The sequence below is a fragment of the Ailuropoda melanoleuca genome, chromosome 15 (genome assembly GCF_002007445.2).
Source record: "Ailuropoda melanoleuca isolate Jingjing chromosome 15, ASM200744v2, whole genome shotgun sequence".
Lineage (NCBI taxonomy): Eukaryota > Metazoa > Chordata > Mammalia > Carnivora > Ursidae > Ailuropoda > Ailuropoda melanoleuca.
The window spans coordinates 78,811,173-78,828,472 of NC_048232.1; the positions used below are offsets into that span (position 1 = coordinate 78,811,173).

A 17,300-nucleotide genomic window follows, 5' to 3' on the forward strand; every position below is an offset into this window, starting at 1 on the left:
TGAAGTAGAGATTTTGTCCCCGTGCTCCAGACCTGAAAGTTGTGAGAAGTCACATGGCCAAATACCTTGAGGAGCTAGATCTGAGCTTGAGATCCTTTGTCATCCATGGCAATGACGGATGCCTTTTGATTCCAAGCAAGGCATGTGGAAGGCTTATTAGAATCTCCAGTGGAAATTTTCCCATTTGATGCTAACTTCCTAGTTGGAGTCACCAAGATCATAAAGGTTAAAAGAGTTGCCCACAGTCAACGGTCGTGGTGGAGTGGGGATTCAAACCCAACTTGCCTGAGCTTGGGGTTCTCCCTGTACGTCAGACAAGGTGCTCAATTCCAGACGTGAAATTAAATATGGCCCAGGCCCCGTCCTTGAGGACGCTCAGCCTATGGAGGTGCGGATAATTAGAATGGAGATGTGTCTCCTGAGAAGAAAGACTCCTGGAGAATTGGTTCTGTCTTCACAAACAGATGAAGGCTTGGGGCACCTGGGTGGCTCCGTGGGTTGAGCGTCCAACTCTTGATTTCAGCTCGGGTCATGATCTCAGGGTCGAGACTGAGCCCTGTGTCGGGCTCCACACTGGACGTGGAGTCTGCTTAAGATTCTCTTTCTCCCTCTCCCTCTCCCTCTGCCCCTCCCTCCACTCTCTCCTCCTCTCTTAGGAAAAAAAAAAAAAGATGAAGCCCTGTCCTTTAGAAAGGGAAGGAAGCATAACAGAGCAGTACAACACATGGACACTGGACTTAGGCAAACCTGGGTTCAAGTCCACCTCTGCCACTCTCAAGCTTTGTGACCTTGGGAGAGTGATTTAATATCTCCAAGTCCCAGTATCCTCCTCTCTAAAATGGACATAACAACTTACCTCCATAGGCTGCTTACCACCAACCAGAAGTGGGCTCCAGCCCTAGAGTCCCACGCCTTCCCAGAGGATAGACGTCAGAAGATAGCTAAACCACACTTTCTGTGAGGGTGGTGACACCACAGATCTCGTTCTCGAAGTGCTTCCTGTGGCTGCCACATAGCCCAGGCACCATGTAGACAGAGAGTTGGGTCAGGGCAGGCATCCTAGGCAAAGGGAAAAGCACAAGAAAAATCCTAGAGGTATGAAACAATGGGGAGCATCCAGAAAATTGAAAATAAGATAACGCATAGGTATGGCTGCAGCTCTGAAGGCATATGGGGGCCTTGACAGAGGAGGCGAAGGCAGGAGCCTGTGGGCCATACTAAGGACCGGACCCTCCCCACCTGGTTCCTTACCTGGAGTTGTGTGTCAAGTCAGTTCACCCCTGCATTTCTTACAAGGGAGCTGGGATAGACACTTCGAATTGTCAACCCAAAGGCTATTTGAAACGAATTTATCCTTGTCTTCCTCTATAACAGGGGTTGAAAAGCTAAAATAACCTGTGTGCCACCTGCCTGGGGAGCTATATACACAGTTGTGGCCCAGTGAGAGGTAGCAGACGCCCAATGGGGATCTTTTCCTTTGTAGGAGAAGTCGCGTGTGCACATGCATGTGCGTGTGCGTGCGTGTGTGTGCGTGTGTATGTGTGCGTGCATGCATGTGTGTGCGTGTGTGTGTGTGTGTTTTGCCCTTTCCCCTTTTTGCTCTTTGCCCCATCCCCTTCCTTCCTTCCTTCCTTCCTTCCTTCCTTTTTTCTTTCTTTCCTTATTTATTTTCCAGAGAGAGAGAGAGAGAGAGAGTACAAGCTTGTGGGGGAGAAGCAGAGGGAGAGGGAGAGAGAATCTCAAGCAGGCTCTATGCTCAGTGCAGAGCCATATGCATGCCTTAATCCCACGACCCTGAGATCGTGACCTGAGCCAAAATCAAGAATCAGATGTCCAGCTGACTGACCACCCGGACACCCCTGCCCCTACCCCCTTCTAAGCCACTAGAAGACTCCAGGGGTTGTAGTAGCCACTGGGCAGCTGTGAGGTGACAAGCATGAACGTGTGTGTCTACCTGATAAGGGAGGAGGAGTGCTTATTCTATTTGACAAATAATCCTTTATTTGTTTCAGTCACTATAGGGGGTTTTCTATCACTTGCAGCCAAAAGTAATCCTGGTATATACAAGAATTTCCTAGCCATCCTATCTAGGTAGCCCTGCTCTAGACAGATCTTTGCTGATTTCTTACCTCCCTTAGGCCAACCGTCTAGACTTTTCCAACTGGAGTCATCAAGATACTCCCCTATTTGCCCCCCTCTCCACAAGATTTAGACTTCCCTTCCAAACCATGATCCTGGCCTCAGAACCAAGATATTTCCTTTTGCCTTCTGACTAGGGCACAAGGAAAAATTTCTTTATTAGGTTGAAACCAAAGTAGAAGTTATTTACAATGATGTGGCCTCAATTTTGTCGTTTTTATCTAATGCTATTTCAGGTCCCCAGCTTCCCAGCGGCTCTGTCCGCCATGTTGAAAACACCACAAGTCCTGGAATATCAGGCTTTGAAGGGGCCCTTCCGGGAATCATGCTGTGGCAAGAGCCAACCTCAATATGTTTATCCTTATGCTTTTTCTTTTCTGCATTGCCTTGAGGACAATGAGGATTATGATGGCCTTTTTACTATCATCTCTTTTACTTCCTCAATGAGCTCTTTAGCACCAAAGGAATGGACCCAAGGGAAGCTGGACATGGAGCTTATGCCGTAACAATAGACAGAGGACAGAGAGAAGCAAAGAGAAAGAACAGAGAGGACCAGACCCCCCCTGTCACCAGGGAGACAAGAGGAGGGTTCCCTGGTGTCAGGAAAAATTTACAAAGACATGGAAATGAGCAAAATCAAGGACCTGGTGTCCTTTTAGACGTCTGGGTATTACAGAGTAGACCTCGAGGGACTGTCTGCTCCTACCAGGATGAACACCTTTGACAGATTTCAATCAACTAGGTTATTTTACAGCTCTGTCGGGGTAAAAGTTGTAGAAAACGCATAGTAATGCAAATGACTCTTGTCCATGGCAATGAAAATGAATTTTATCGGGTAGAGAGATAATTGATTTTTACCTGGTAGGGAAATAATCACCCCAGCCATTATGCATTATTGCCCAGTAGCAGCAGCTCTCAGTGTCATTTGGGTACATCGGGGGATTACCCAGGGTGCTTTCAGGGAGTCTGTGAGGTCAAAACTATTTTTATAATAGCAAGGCCTAATTTGCCTATTTTTCCTCTTATTTTCTCACAAGCATACGGCAGAGTTTCTTGCTATGATGTTACTATCCTTGCTCTGATGGTTAATGGAATGCGTGCTTGTATACTCTTGTGTTTTAAATTGTTCTCAGTCTTAATTTCTGATATGGCAAAGAACCCACAGGAACAAATGTTTTGGAGGTCTTCAATAATTCTGAAGAGTATAAAGGGGTCCTGAGGGACACCTGGCCGGTTTACCGGTGGGGTGTGTGACTCTTGATTTCGGGGCTGTGAGGTCAAGTGAGTGAGTCACGTGTAGCACGGAGTTTACTTAAAATGAGCACTGGGTGTTATACGCAACTAATGAATCATTGAACATTATATCAAAAACTGTGGGGCGCCTGGGTGGCTCAGTGGTTAAGCGTCTGCCTTTGGCTCAGGGCATGATCCCAGAGTCCTGGGATCAAGCCCCACATCGGGCTCCTCTGCTGGAAGCCTGCTTCTTCCTCTCCCACTCCCCTTGCCTGTGTTCCCTCTCTCGCTGGCTGTCTCTCTCTGTCAAATAAATAAATAAAATCTTAAAAAAAAAAACCCTAATGATGTACTATATGTTGGCTAATTGAATTTAGATTATAAATAAATAAATAAATAAATAAATAAATAAATAAATAAATAAATAAATTTTAAGAGTGTAAAGGGGTCCTGAGACCAAAAAGTTAGACAACTGCTGCCCTGTAGTATATTAATAATTTTGTGTCTGCTAGCATATTCATTTCCACATCCCTGACTGGGATGTGTGTGTGTGTGTGTGTGTGTGTTTGCTCTGGTTTTAATATCTTACTGGTCCCTTCACTAATTAATAAGTTAAATAAATTCTTTGCTCATTTTATATCTGTACAAAGGTCATGTCTTTAATTTTTAAGAATTACACTTTAACACTGGGTTTGGAGCAGAAGAAGGGGAGGTGAGGTGGCTGAGGAGAAGGTCGAGGATCCTGGGCCAAGTTGAGGACCCCAGGCAGCTCTGAGATGGCTGCCATGCCCTCCCTGCACCCAGCAGCCCAGAGCTCTGTGGGAGCCAAGTGAACACCCCAGACTACCCTCATCATTCAAGCCAGGGCTGCACATGAACCCTGCACAGTGGCCACAGGTCAGCCACGGACTGTCCAACAGCAGGACTACAGCCCACACCCCGAGGCTGGCAGAGCCCATCCAGAGCTTCCGGCATGGAAATCCCTCTTTGCAATGGCCCAGTGTTATTGTAAGTCGCTCCAAAACAAAGGTCGAGGGTCTAGACACCCAGAAGCATGGTGGTGCTATAGAGAAGAAAATTCTACTCCTGGATCTTACTGCTACTCTTGGGACTAAGGTGCGACTGAGCCATGTCACACCACCCACCTCCATGGCCAAACCCCCAGAGAAGCCGGCACATGCCCAAGGTGACACCAGTTCTCAGAGGAGACAGGAAGGGAAGGTGGGGACACCACCTCCCAGCCCAGGGCTCTCGCTACTGCCCTCCACTGCCTTATTAATGTTGACAAATCTACTTATTCCTGTGCTCCCCTCTCCTGGGAATAAATACATTTGTAAAGGTCTTCCACGCTCGCAAGAGGAGAATGGGTGTGGATTTTGTTCCAGACTGGCCTCTTGTCCTCAGGGATCTTCGGTGTCTTCCTCACCCGATTGTGGAAATAATGAGAATAAGCAACCCAAGCTGGTAGTGGGGCCCACAGGAGGAGCCAAATGAATATTTGCCGACTCAGAACGCTTTCCTCTTTCAATCAGTCCCTGCTTATTGCTCTCCAACCTGAACACAATCCAGGTGCCGGCCAGTGGCTGAGCAAGGTGGTATGGGAGTGAGGAAGAGAAAGAGGGGGTCCCTGCCGGTCAGATGGAGGTGGTGGTCGGGGAGTTTGTTTCAGGTCATCTCCTAAAGCCTGCCAGTGCACATGCCCAGATATGCTCCAGCATAGCGGATACAACGTTACAAATATGTGAGTGTTCCCACATCCCCTCCCTCTGCACGCGGACAGGGGAGGCTTCTTGCCTGTAACCTCAGCGTACCTCTCTCCTTCACTGAGGGAATTGAGGATAAGGGGCAGAGCGGAGAGAATCCTAACATCTGAGAAGCTAACATAATCTAGGTCGGGGTTGCCCCAGTATGGCCCCTGAGCCAAATACAGCTCTCTGCCTGTTTTTTATCCAGCCCATGAACTAAGAATGGCTCTTAAATTTTAAAATGACTGAAATGAAATAAAAGAGAGAAAGATAGCTCATGACCCATGAAAATTATGCGAAATTCAAATTTCAACATCTGTAAATAAACATTGGCAGACAGCCACGCTCACTGACGTGCTTACTGTCCAGGGCTGCTTTGGGGCCACAGTGACAGAGCGGAGCGGTTGTGAGCGAGGACGTATGGCGGAAAGCCTAAAGAGTTTCATCCACAGCCCTTCTCAGAAGTTTGCAGATCCCCATCTACATACTATGCCAAGAGAGAAGAAATGATGAATTGGGGCAGGTCAAGGGTCAGGAAGAAGGTAGAGGAGTGGGGGGGGGGAGGTAAAGATATTTGGGGGTGAGGGAGACAGCCGCCCTCTCTACAAAGACACTGAAAGTGTTCAAAAGGATATTCAGGATGGTTTTGTGTTTTAAGAATACTCCTCATCAAAAGTCAGTAAGCTTTTTGTTGTGGATACACACATATACAGTAAAAACATAAAAACATATGTGAGAGTAACAGCCACTAAATTTAAGACACTGGTTCCCTCTGGGGAAGAAAGGGAAAGAGATGAGGACAGAACGGGTGAGGCTCTACCTGTAACGTATGATTCGTTAACATTTTTAAATTTAAATACTTGAAGGAAATAAGCTGAGAAGCAATATAAGATGGAAGGATCATTTTGTAACAGAGATCAAACCGTATGAATTGATTTTTTTTTAATTGTGTCTGGCATGAGGTACAAAAGACATGAAAGGCCAAGCAAAAGATTCTTGGGTATCAGCTCTTTCTACACCAGTGTTTTTGTTTTGTTGTATTTGGTTTGGGGGTTTGTTGTTGTTGTTGTTGTGTTGTTTCTGGTTACCAAAATAAGGACGACTTTGTGGCCCTGAATCGAAGACATGCATTTTTTTTCACATTTTAATAACGCTGAAACAAGGTTGCATTGTACGATTGACTGTAGAACACAGTTAAGTTGGCAGAGTTTTTTCTTTCTTGGTGCTACAGAAGACAGTTCGTCTTATAATTTCTAATCAACAGTATCTTAGATTCTCTTTTGATGGGACAAATAAAATGGATTCTCCTCTTTGGCATTCCATCAGGAGACCAAGAGAGAAATGGAGTACTGTTAATCTCCTTTGGGTTCTGTTAAAGATACACTGAGGCATATTAAAAATTTTTAAGAGTTTAGTACAGCTCAAAATCCGGCATTGTTTTTTCCTTTTCAACAGTTCCTTGGCAATTCAGGGCCTTTTCTGGTTCCATACAAATTTACGGACTGTTTGTTCCAGTTCTTTGAAAAATGTCCTCGGTATTTTGATCGGGATAGCATTGAAAGTGTAGATTGCTCTGGGTAGCATGGACATTTTAACTATGTTAATTCTTCCGATCCATGAGCATGGAATATTTTTCCATCTTTTTGTGTCTTCCTCAATGTCTTCCAAGAGTGATTTATAGTTTCTAGAATATAGATCCTATACGTCTCTGGTTAAGTTAATTCCAAGGTAACGTATGGTTTTTGGTGCTATTGTAAATGGGATGGATTCCCTAATTTCTCTTTCTTCAGTCTCATTATTCGTGTATAGAAATGCAACTGATTTCTGAGCATTGATTTTGTATCCCGCCATATTACTGAATTGCTCTATAACTTCTAATAGTTTGGGCGTGGATTCTTTATTTGAGCAAAAATCGATTCAAAGGGGGCAGCACCAACCCAGAAGTGGTTATGAGGGCTCCACCAACAGGAACTTGGGGAGAGACTTTTATAGAGAAGAGACGAAAGCAAAGCAATTATTGATTGACTATAGCTAAAAGCCTAGTTGGCTATTTGTGATTGATTGTCCTTAGGTTTCAATTTTATAACCTTGAGGTATTTACAGGCTTAGATTTTGGGTTTCCTTATGTAGGTTGCCAGTGCTTTCAAGCCACCCCAGTCTAATGGCCTCCTTGTTTAATTAATTCAACAGTTGACCGAGGCTGTCCCTGAGTGCGACACTGCATGGAGCCTGGGCCACATGGAGCTCCAGGATCTACCCGTATTTAATTACCTGATGGGAAGGGGGCAGGACAGCCTGGGTCACACGCATTGTTTATGATCAGATCTTCTTAGGAAAAGGAGAGAGTAAAACCCATGCTGAGTCCTTTCAATGTAATGAATCAGAGGAAACTTTGTGCTGGTCAGCAGAACCTGACCTGGAAAAAAGACTGTCCTAATTCCTAAGTGTTATTAAACTCCATCTCCCAAAGTAAAATAAAATACAAAGCCCATAGCAATTAAGCCCTCTTTCCTGTGCATTGGTCTTAGAAGCAAGGGCTTCTACAAGAAGCAAGCCATCTTGTGGGAGACAGAGCAGAGAGCAACTCATGCCCTGTAGAACAGAGCTGGACGCTCAGGAGATGCTTATGAATGATCAGAGCTTCTGGCTGGAGACCAGGACTACAGGTTAGCATGCAAAATCTACCCTGTTGAGATGAACCCTGAGACTCAGCCCAGCTCTTCCCATTGTCCTTCCCACCGTGCAAGACAACAGAACACTGAGGAGGAAGGCAGTCCCTGGAACCAGGTAAGGAGAGCCCCTTCCCTCTATTTATATGGTGAGTTTCAGAATGTTGAATTCTGCAGACCCATGTGGGTAATGTAGGGATTCTCTCATTCAACAGGCATTATCAGAGCAGGTGCTGGGCACTCTCCAAGGTACCTGAGATAGAGACCTCTCTCAAAGCTCTTGCATTCCTTAACCCCTTAAACTCTGTATAAATTATATCCCTTAATTCTCTCAGTAATTCTATGACATATATACTCTTATCATCATCCCTATGTCATGGGTGATGAAACTGAATCTCAGAGAGGTTAAGTGACTTGACCAAGTCACACAGTTAGTAACAGAGCTGGGATTCGAGCCCACAGCATCAGGGCTTAGAGGCTGTACATTGAACCATTATGCTATAGCAGTCCCATAGGCAGAAGTGAGAACTGAATACTATTTCTGAAAACTGCTCTGTTCTCTTAGAAGTCATTCCAAAATGGGATAAAAGCCTGGGTTTTGGAAATCAGACAGGAGGTAGCATTCCTTCCCTACTGCTCGTCTATATCTCCATGAAGACGGGGACCATGTGTGGCTTGACACTCTTGGGTCCCCTAGCATAAAGCCCAGTACATAGTTGATACTCACTAAATATTTGCTGACTGAATGGGTGAACTCATTTACCAGTGGAAGGGTCTTAGAAGAACCCCCCAATCTGCCAACATTCTGGTTGCTCACAGTCCTCTGTACAGAGTCACTGTGAAGATTTGATGAGGCTAATTACTTCAGACACATAACCCAAAGCCTAACACATAGTTAGTGCTAGTAAATAAGCCTGATGCCCCTGCCATGTGTCACATATTTGGGGCACAGGAAGGTGCTCTTAAGGAACTGGGGCCTGGCTTTGGAAGACAAATCATCACACACAGGAGACACTAGTTATTTGGGGGCAGAGCAGGGGAGTAATGGGGTGGTCTAGAATTTAACTCTCCCTGTCCCTTCTGGGCATGCCCCATGGTGGGCAGAGTTGGTGGACGTTACCACCCACCTGCCCCTGTGGAAGGCTGAAGGACCCATCCTCACTATTCCAGCCCCTCCTTCTTTAGGGAGCCCAGACCAGCCAGTCAGGTGCTCTCCCAGGGGGGAAGGGTCGGCTGATGAAGGCCACCGAGGAGCTAGTGCTGCAAGTCTTCCAGACTGTTCCCACAGCACAACTGGTGCTGTGGATCCCACCACGTTGTTATCAGATACCTCCCCTAATATCTTCCCACAATTCCCCTTGTTTGTTCTTGAGCCAGCCGCTTGGGGTTTGATTGCACCCCCTCAAAATTCTTATGTTGAAGCCCTAACCCCCAGGAATCACAGAATGTGACTATTTGGAGATGGGGCTTTTAAAGAAGGGGTTAAGTCAAAACGAGGTCATTAGAGTAGGCTGGGCCCTAATCCAGTATGACTGGTATCCTTATAAGAGGAAATTTGAGACAAACACACACAGAGGAAAAACTGTGTGAAGACATGGGGAGAAGATAGACATCTACAAGCCAGAGAGAACCCTCTGAAGAAACCAAACCTGCTGACACCTCCACCTGGAACATCTAGCCTCCAAAACCTGCGACAGTACGTTTCTGTTGTTCAAGCCCCCAGGCTTGGTACTTTATAATGACGGCCCTAGCCAACTAACAGCACCCATGGTCAGTTTCCATTATTTGCAATCTTTGAGTGGTGCAATTCATGACTTTCTAATTTGTAACAGGGGCAGGCATGCAGGGGTTCTGAGCTGCACAGCGTGGAAGTTAAGACCAGATGCTAGGCCTGTCACCTCCACCTGCAGGACCCAGGGTGAGATGCTTCAACTCTCCATAAGCCTCACTTGTTTTCTCCACTGGTAAAAAGGGCTAACACTTACACTTCTCTCTTAGGGCTGCTATGAGTATAATTAACATATGAGGAACACTTGGAACAGTGCTTGGCACAAAATGAGTGCTACATGGGTGCCCTTTATTATTTCTGTGGTCCCCTTGGTGGAAAGACACATGCCGTAAGAGACCCAGAGAAGTCCTGTCTCAGAGATGGTCTTGGAGCTGGCTCCTAACCCACCTTCCATGGGGATGTTCTGTCCCTCCCAGGATTCTGGCCAAGTGACACTTTTTCTCCCTCCACTCCCCCAATAATGCAGGGGGGCCCTCCAGTTCATGCATATCTATGATGAAGAGCTTACATCTATGTGAAAGCAAAGCTGGAAGTATGCCCTGGCTGCCCGTCATATTTTAAGTCATGAAACCATATAAAGAGGCTGGAAGAACTCCACTCTTTACCATCCACATCCCCACAGTGGAGCACACTTGGAAAATGACCATTTGTAGTCTGATCCACCCATTTTACGCAGGAGGGAAATGAGGCTCTGAGAGGACTATACTGTCCCAAGATCACACAGCGGCTCGTGGCAGGGCTGCCACCAGGAGGGAAGCATCTGTTCTTGACTCTGGGGATAAAATAACCATCAGAAGACATCTATGGCCTCTGAGAGCCAGGGAGGGAGATGACGAAGGGCGAGAAGAGAAAATGGAACTTCTTGGTGCCCAGAACAGCCCTGGGACATCAGTCCTTGGAGGGAAAGCATGGGGAGACTTGGAAACTGGGTTGCAGGGCCCCCAGCCAGAATCCTCATCCTCCTCTGTAGACAGAGGGGAGGCAAACCAGAAGGGAACTGGAGGGACCCTGAGATTCAGTGCTCACCCTGAGCCTTGTCTCAATTCAAGAGGCATCCCTGAGAGTGTGGCCCCATCATCTATAACCACCACCTCCTCTTTCAGGGCAGAGAAACTGGGTCCCAAAGAGGGGACTGACTTGGCCAAGGGCTGAAATAAAATTCCTGGCAGAGCTCGCCTCCCAGAGAGATGCCTTCCCATATGGATCTATTCTTGCCATCAGCCCTCAAACCCACCCAGCATGCACAGAGCAAGCACTTCCAGGGTGCCAGGCTGGCTCTAATTTGGACAGAGCCATTGGATTTACAAGACATATTCACATCCGAGATCTCCTGAGTCCCGACAACAAAGCTTTGCAAATGTGGGCCAATGCACATTTCTCCCCAACACCTGTGGTCCACGCTGTCCTTTGAGAAACATGAACATGGGCTGACTCCAGCATGACAGAGAGACCTGACCTCCCAATGAAACTACATCAAGTCTCCAAGCTCAGTTCCTCCAAAGCCACCAGCACCACGAGGCGCGTGGCTGGCTGGATGGGCCGAAGAAACCATTTTTTTCCAACACATCATCTATGGTTTTAAAAATAAGTTGAGGGGGGTGGCTTCCAAGCATGAGGCTGTTCTCTGCCTGGTGGGAGGAGGACACAGGCCTCCCTGTATGGGCTCTTCCACTGGAGCCAAGTCGAAGGTTGTGGGTTCTTGTCAATGTCTGGAACCTCAAAACCCTTGCAGCACCTCCCAAAACCCTGGTCACATTGAAGGAAATGGAGGCAACACAAATCTTTAGTTAAGACCACAGGCTCTGGAATCAGATTATTCTGTGTGACCGTGGGCAAGGTATTTAACAGTTTAATGACTCAGTTTCCTCCTCGGGGGACCAAAACAGAAACAAAAACAAACCTCTCAGAGGCTTTTTTCAAGTTTGTGTAAGAATTACGTTAGCAGAATAAAGCACTTGGCTCCAGCCCAACCTAAAAATCTATGACCCTGGGCATTGAGGAAAAGATGAGGTAGCCCCATGTACACAGCCCAAGCTGCTGATTACAGGATAGGGGTCGTCAAGGTGACAGGGGCAGGACAGGATTAACTGGGAGAGGGTCATGAATGGCATACCAGCGTAGGAAGGGATCCGGGCTCTGTAACATGGAGTACAAGCAGATCCCCCGCAGCAATGGCAAAGTAATTGATTTGTTATTTACAACCCCCCGTGTCCCCAAAGACAGGAAATCCTGGTGACCCTAAGGGTTATCTGTTCCTGAGCAAGGCAGGGTGTGCTTCCTGATAGAAACCCAGGTTGAGCCTCACTGTGCATGGCCAAAGAAAAGAGAGAGAGCCCACGAGGCCCTGGGGTGGGGCTGGGATGGGGGGGGCGGCTAGCTGATTGGAAACATGGGGTCTGGAGCCAGACTCAGTTAACATGGGCAAGTCCCTTAACCTCCCTGTGCCTCAATTTCCTCCTTGGTAAATGAGGACCCTAATAGTCCCTTGCCTCTTTGGGTTGCGGTGGGAACAAAATGGGTTTGTACACACAGAGTACCTGGAACACTGCCTCATCCATGGCAAGGTCTCCTGAGGATCTGGAATGTCCAAGGGGTACCATCTGGATTGAATGCTTCTTTCCCTCAAAGAACCCCAAAGCCCTTTCAGAGGCTGCTCACTTATGGCAGCACTCCACGCAGCTGTTCCCCCAGCTCGCACCGCTCCTCTCCATGTTACTGTGGTATCAGAGGTACAGAAAAAGCACCCTCCAAAGACACGGCAATGCCAGGCAGGGAGAGCAATGTCCTAGGGAGAGGCACCCAGGAAGAATACAGGCCCCCCCACCCTTGCAGACCACCCCATGGCAAAGCATCATTCCCAACAGGACGGTGGACCTGCACCCGGACGGGGAAAAAGTTAAACGAAACAAAAATGTCCATAATTAGAATGGCAATAAAAGCAGAGGGGAGGAGTAAGGCAGTGAACTCTATTAATAGTGCTAATAAATGTTCTGGGATGATACTGCTGTGTTCTGAACCTGCCCGTGGGAGGTGTTGCTTACTCTCATTTGCATATTAATTTGGAAGGAAAATGTCGGGCTCTTTCTGCTGGGATAAATCAATTCCAGTGGAAGTTCTCAGATGGGAAGCTGCTAATTCTTCTTCCCTTTCCCTCCCAGCAGGAAGACACCCATTTGCTGCCAGGAAAATATTTTTAAGAGCCACCATGGTGTGAAAAAAAGTAGGCCAGCAAACTACAGGCAAAGTGCAGACTTTGCAGATGGCCAGAGCCATGATGAGCTAGGTAAGGCCCAGCCTAATGGGTCTCAGGAGCCAGGGTGAGCCTGACAGGCCCTGGCTTCTCTGGAACAACACCAATGAAGTAAAGATGGCAACCAAGTTCAATTCGAATCCCAGTATTTATCGATTAGTACTTGCTGTTAAGGGAATATGGAGTTGAGAAGGATTTGAAATCCAGGACCAGACATACAGGACAGAGTGCAGGGATTAGTTAGTGATGCCTGCTATGGAAGAGGACATGGTGGGGTGAGTGACATCAGCCATGGGAGAGGGCATGGAGGGGATGAGTGATGTCAGCCATGGGAGAGGACATCGTGGGTGAGTGATATCAGCTATGGGAGAGGACATGGTGGAATGAGTGATATCAGCCATGGAAGAGAACATGGGGGAGAGAGTGATATCAGCCATGGGAGCGGACATGGGGGGTGAGTGACATCAGCCATAGGAGAAGACATGGTAGAATGAGTGATATCAGCCATGGAAGAGAACATGGGGGAGAGAGTGATATCCTCCATGGGAGAGGACATGGGGGGGTGAGTGACATCAGCCATAGGAGAAGACATGGTGGAATGAGTGATATCAGCCATGGAAGAGAACATGGGGGAGAGAAGTGATATCAGCCATGGGAGCGGACATGGGGGGTGAGTGACATCAGCCATAGGAGAAGACATGGTGGAATGAGTGATATCAGCCATGGAAGAGAACATGGGGGAGAGAGTGATATCAGCCATGGGAGCGGACATGGGGGGTGAGTGACATCAGCCATAGGAGAAGACATGGTGGAATGAGTGATATCAGCCATGGAAGAGAACATGGGGGAGAGAGTGATATCAGCCATGGGAGCGGACATGGGGGGTGAGTGACATCAGCCATAGGAGAAGACATGGTGGAATGAGTGATATCAGCCATGGAAGAGAACATGGGGGAGAGAGTGATATCAGCCATGGGAGCGGACATGGGGGGTGAGTGACATCAGCCATAGGAGAAGACATGGTGGAATGAGTGATATCAGCCATGGAAGAGAACATGGGGGAGAGAGTGATATCAGCCATGGGAGCGGACATGGGGGGTGAGTGACATCAGCCATAGGAGAAGACATGGTGGAATGAGTGATATCAGCCATGGAAGAGAACATGGGGGAGAGAGTGATATCAGCCATGGGAGCGGACATGGGGGGTGAGTGACATCAGCCATAGGAGAAGACATGGTGGAATGAGTGATATCAGCCATGGAAGAGAACATGGGGGAGAGAGTGATATCAGCCATGGGAGCGGACATGGGGGGTGAGTGACATCAGCCATAGGAGAAGACATGGTGGAATGAGTGATATCAGCCATGGAAGAGAACATGGGGGAGAGAGTGATATCAGCCATGGGAGCAGACATGGGGGAGGTGAGTGACAACAGCTATAGGAGAGGACATGGTGGAATGAGTGATATCAGCCATGGAAGAGGACCCGGGGGAGAGGACACAGGGGGGTGAGTGATATCCTCCATGGGAAAGGACATGGTGGGGTGAGTGACGTCTGCCCTAGGGAGAGTCACACTTCTCAGTCTGGGGCAGAGCATCATAAACAGGACTTTTGAGGCACCGTGAGGCAGACCAGGTGGAGACCGGGAATAAAAAGTGCAGAGCAGACAAGCAGATAGTAGACAGTCCTAAGAACGCGGTGAGAGAGACGTGATTGGTCAGGACCCTTTGTGGAGCAGCCCTATGTTTTGGCCACTGTGTCAGATTCAGGGAACACAGAAAGGACTAAAATAATGCTTTCTTTCATGAAATTAAACCCAACAAAGAGGACAGACATGTGAATAGGCTCAGGACGTAACCAGTTATCATTCCTCTGCTTCTTCCAACCGCTGGGCCACTTCCCACAGCCCCACTCCAGTCTCTCCCTCCCCCTGCCCACTGGTTTAGCACTCTTCCCCAGCGGCCCCTCCCTGGGCTGTTTAGCGCCTCTGCTCACTGCGCACACTCACAGCAGGGTCTCTTCTGCTTCCCAAATTGGACTTCCTCCTCAGACCGATGGCTCCCAAAAGTCTACCTCAAGCCAGTTTCTTTCCCCAACACCATTCCCAGAGGCACACCAGGCATTTCCACCAGTACAATCCCTATCTCACAGATGGGGAAACCACGGTGCGGCAGGATTCCGTAACTGCCCAAGGTCCACAACCAGCAGGTGGTAATTTGAGGATTAGACCCAAGCTCGGTGTGATCTGGAACCTGCATCCTTAGGCCCCAGACCGTTCTGTGGACCAGTGGACACTGCCTGTGACAGCATCATTATGGGCCGCAGGAGGAATCTTGCTCACAAGGCAAGATGCCTAAAGACAGGCGTGGACACTGTATTGACCAGAACTGGGGCCACTTCTTATGGGATGTGGGCTGTTATGGTGACTGCATGGGACAGGATGAACTGGGGGAGGGCTGGAAATGTCAGAAGGGGTTAGGGCTCTGTGGCTTTAGGAAAAGACAGGTTCTTAGGAGCTGCATGTTCTTGTAAGGTGACATCACGGACTCTCATGAGGTCAGCAAGGTCACCAGACTTCCCCCAATGACCCAGATACTAAAAGAAAGGTCCTATGGAGGTGACAAAATCCTCACCTCTTTGCAGAGGAGGTGTGAGGCACAGAGAAGTCAACGACATTCCCATGAGTGCACAGCCAGCCTGGCGGCAGAGCAAAGATCCAACCAAGGGCTTTCATGCTCCCAGGGACACAATACAAAATTCTGCTAGAACAGGCCAACAGTCGTTGAGGGCGGTGTTTGTTACACACAGAAATAGAAAAGAGAGAGAGAGAGAGAGAGTATTAAGAACTTGCATTGAAAAGGATGAATTTTGTAAAATGATCTAGTTGTTAAAGAAAATCCTTGGCGCTTTGTGTTCGCGGTGCTAGGAAGGAAAGGAGAGGGGTCTTTGGGCATCCAAGATTATGAACCATTGTTTATGTCCCATGACTCCTGTCTTGGTTAAGTGGACATGCCCTCCATCATTTTGCCAGACATAGGATGGCCCTGTTGGTTTCACACCTTAGAGAGGTCTTCCCTGACCGCCCCCTCTCCCACCAGCCCATACTAACAGCTCCACCCTGCCAGGTGCCCACCTGCTCTCTCCTTAGGGCACTGTCCATCGCAGGGAGAGGAGGTGTGATGTAGGGGCCAAGGACAGAGGTTCCAGGATCAGAAGACCCATGTTCCAATCCCAGCTGTTTCCTATGTGTTGGGTGGCCGTGGACTGCTTACTGCCCTCATCCCTCATATGGAGACCACCAGAGCACTCCCCACACGGTTGTCATGAGGAATGCACGAGTTAGCAGCTGTGCAGGCTGAGAATGGGGTCTGGCACACAGCAAGAGCTGGTCCTCCTTAGATTCTTATGTGCTGCTTTCAGTCTTCCCCACCAGCACAGAAACTCCCCCTGGGCAGCGATTTTGTTGTGTTCATCGCTAAATCCTCAGCACCCAGAATAGCTCCTGGCACTGGTCAGAGGTCAATTTGCAGAATATTTGTTCAACACAAACCCTGCTAGAAAACATGGTAGAGGTAGAAGGATTCGGGAGGTGGTGGAGCTGAGGTTCCTGTAAGGAAGAAATGGGAACAGATTGTCACAACGTGAAGTGCAGAGATCCATGACCCAAAACGCCTAGGCTCTGGGTCAGACAAAACTGGATGTGAACCCTTGCGGGGCTCTCCTCTGACCGTGGGCCACTGTGTTGGCCTTCACCCCTGGGAACCTGCTTGCTCACCTGAGAAGTGGGCGTTCTCAGCCCACGGGTAGGGGGACCATGCAGCAGGGGAGATCATCCGCTCGGCTTGGCGCACCTGCAGGTGCTCAGGACATGGGTGTGTCCCCCAGGTCCCTGCAGAGCCCTCTCCCGCCAGCATCTCCCCGCTGCTCCTGACCGGGCAGTGGCTGCCTGCACCAGCAGGGCCTACGTTCATCTGCCAGACCTCGCCTCCGCTCTGCCGCAGGAGGGTCGCGCTGTTTCCATTATACTCTTAGCAGGAGGAGGGAGGGGGTTAAGCTCCTGTTTTTGTTTCTACAATGCAAAATTTGTCAACTTGGCGCAGTTGACAGACTGCCTCTGTGTACTGCTCTGGTTCTTTTAATTGCCTTCCCTGCGTGCGAGCAACTGTATGCGTGTGCACACGTGTCCTCTGCGAAGGGCTTGTTTGCTCGCTCACTCGCTTGCTTGCTTGCACAGAAAAGGAGCTGATTCCAGAACACAGGCCTGCCCCTGGAGCCTCTGACCATGACCCCAACCTCCGAGAGACAATGTCGGGGGGAGTCTCCCCTCTCTGGGAGTCAGGAAACTGGGACTCTGGTCTACACTCTTCCCCCTCCATTATAGTAGTAACAATACTATTAATAATAATATGACAGACGCTAACATGGGGGGTCTTTCTGGCTCCAGTTCAATTTCAGCCCCAAGGCATTCCACATTT

The 17,300-nt window shown here is 48.4% G+C and overlaps 1 long non-coding RNA gene across 1 annotated transcript in view; it reads right to left on the reverse strand.

The window, feature by feature from the left end:
- Nucleotides 1-690: 690 nt before the first annotated feature.
- Nucleotides 691-17,300, reverse strand: part of LOC109490605 — a 206,965-nt gene continuing 190,355 nt past the window's right edge. Inside the window, exon 5 of the long non-coding RNA XR_004620693.1 lies at nt 691-1,059. This is a non-coding gene — a long non-coding RNA (uncharacterized LOC109490605). The remainder of the gene's footprint in view (nt 1,060-17,300) is intronic.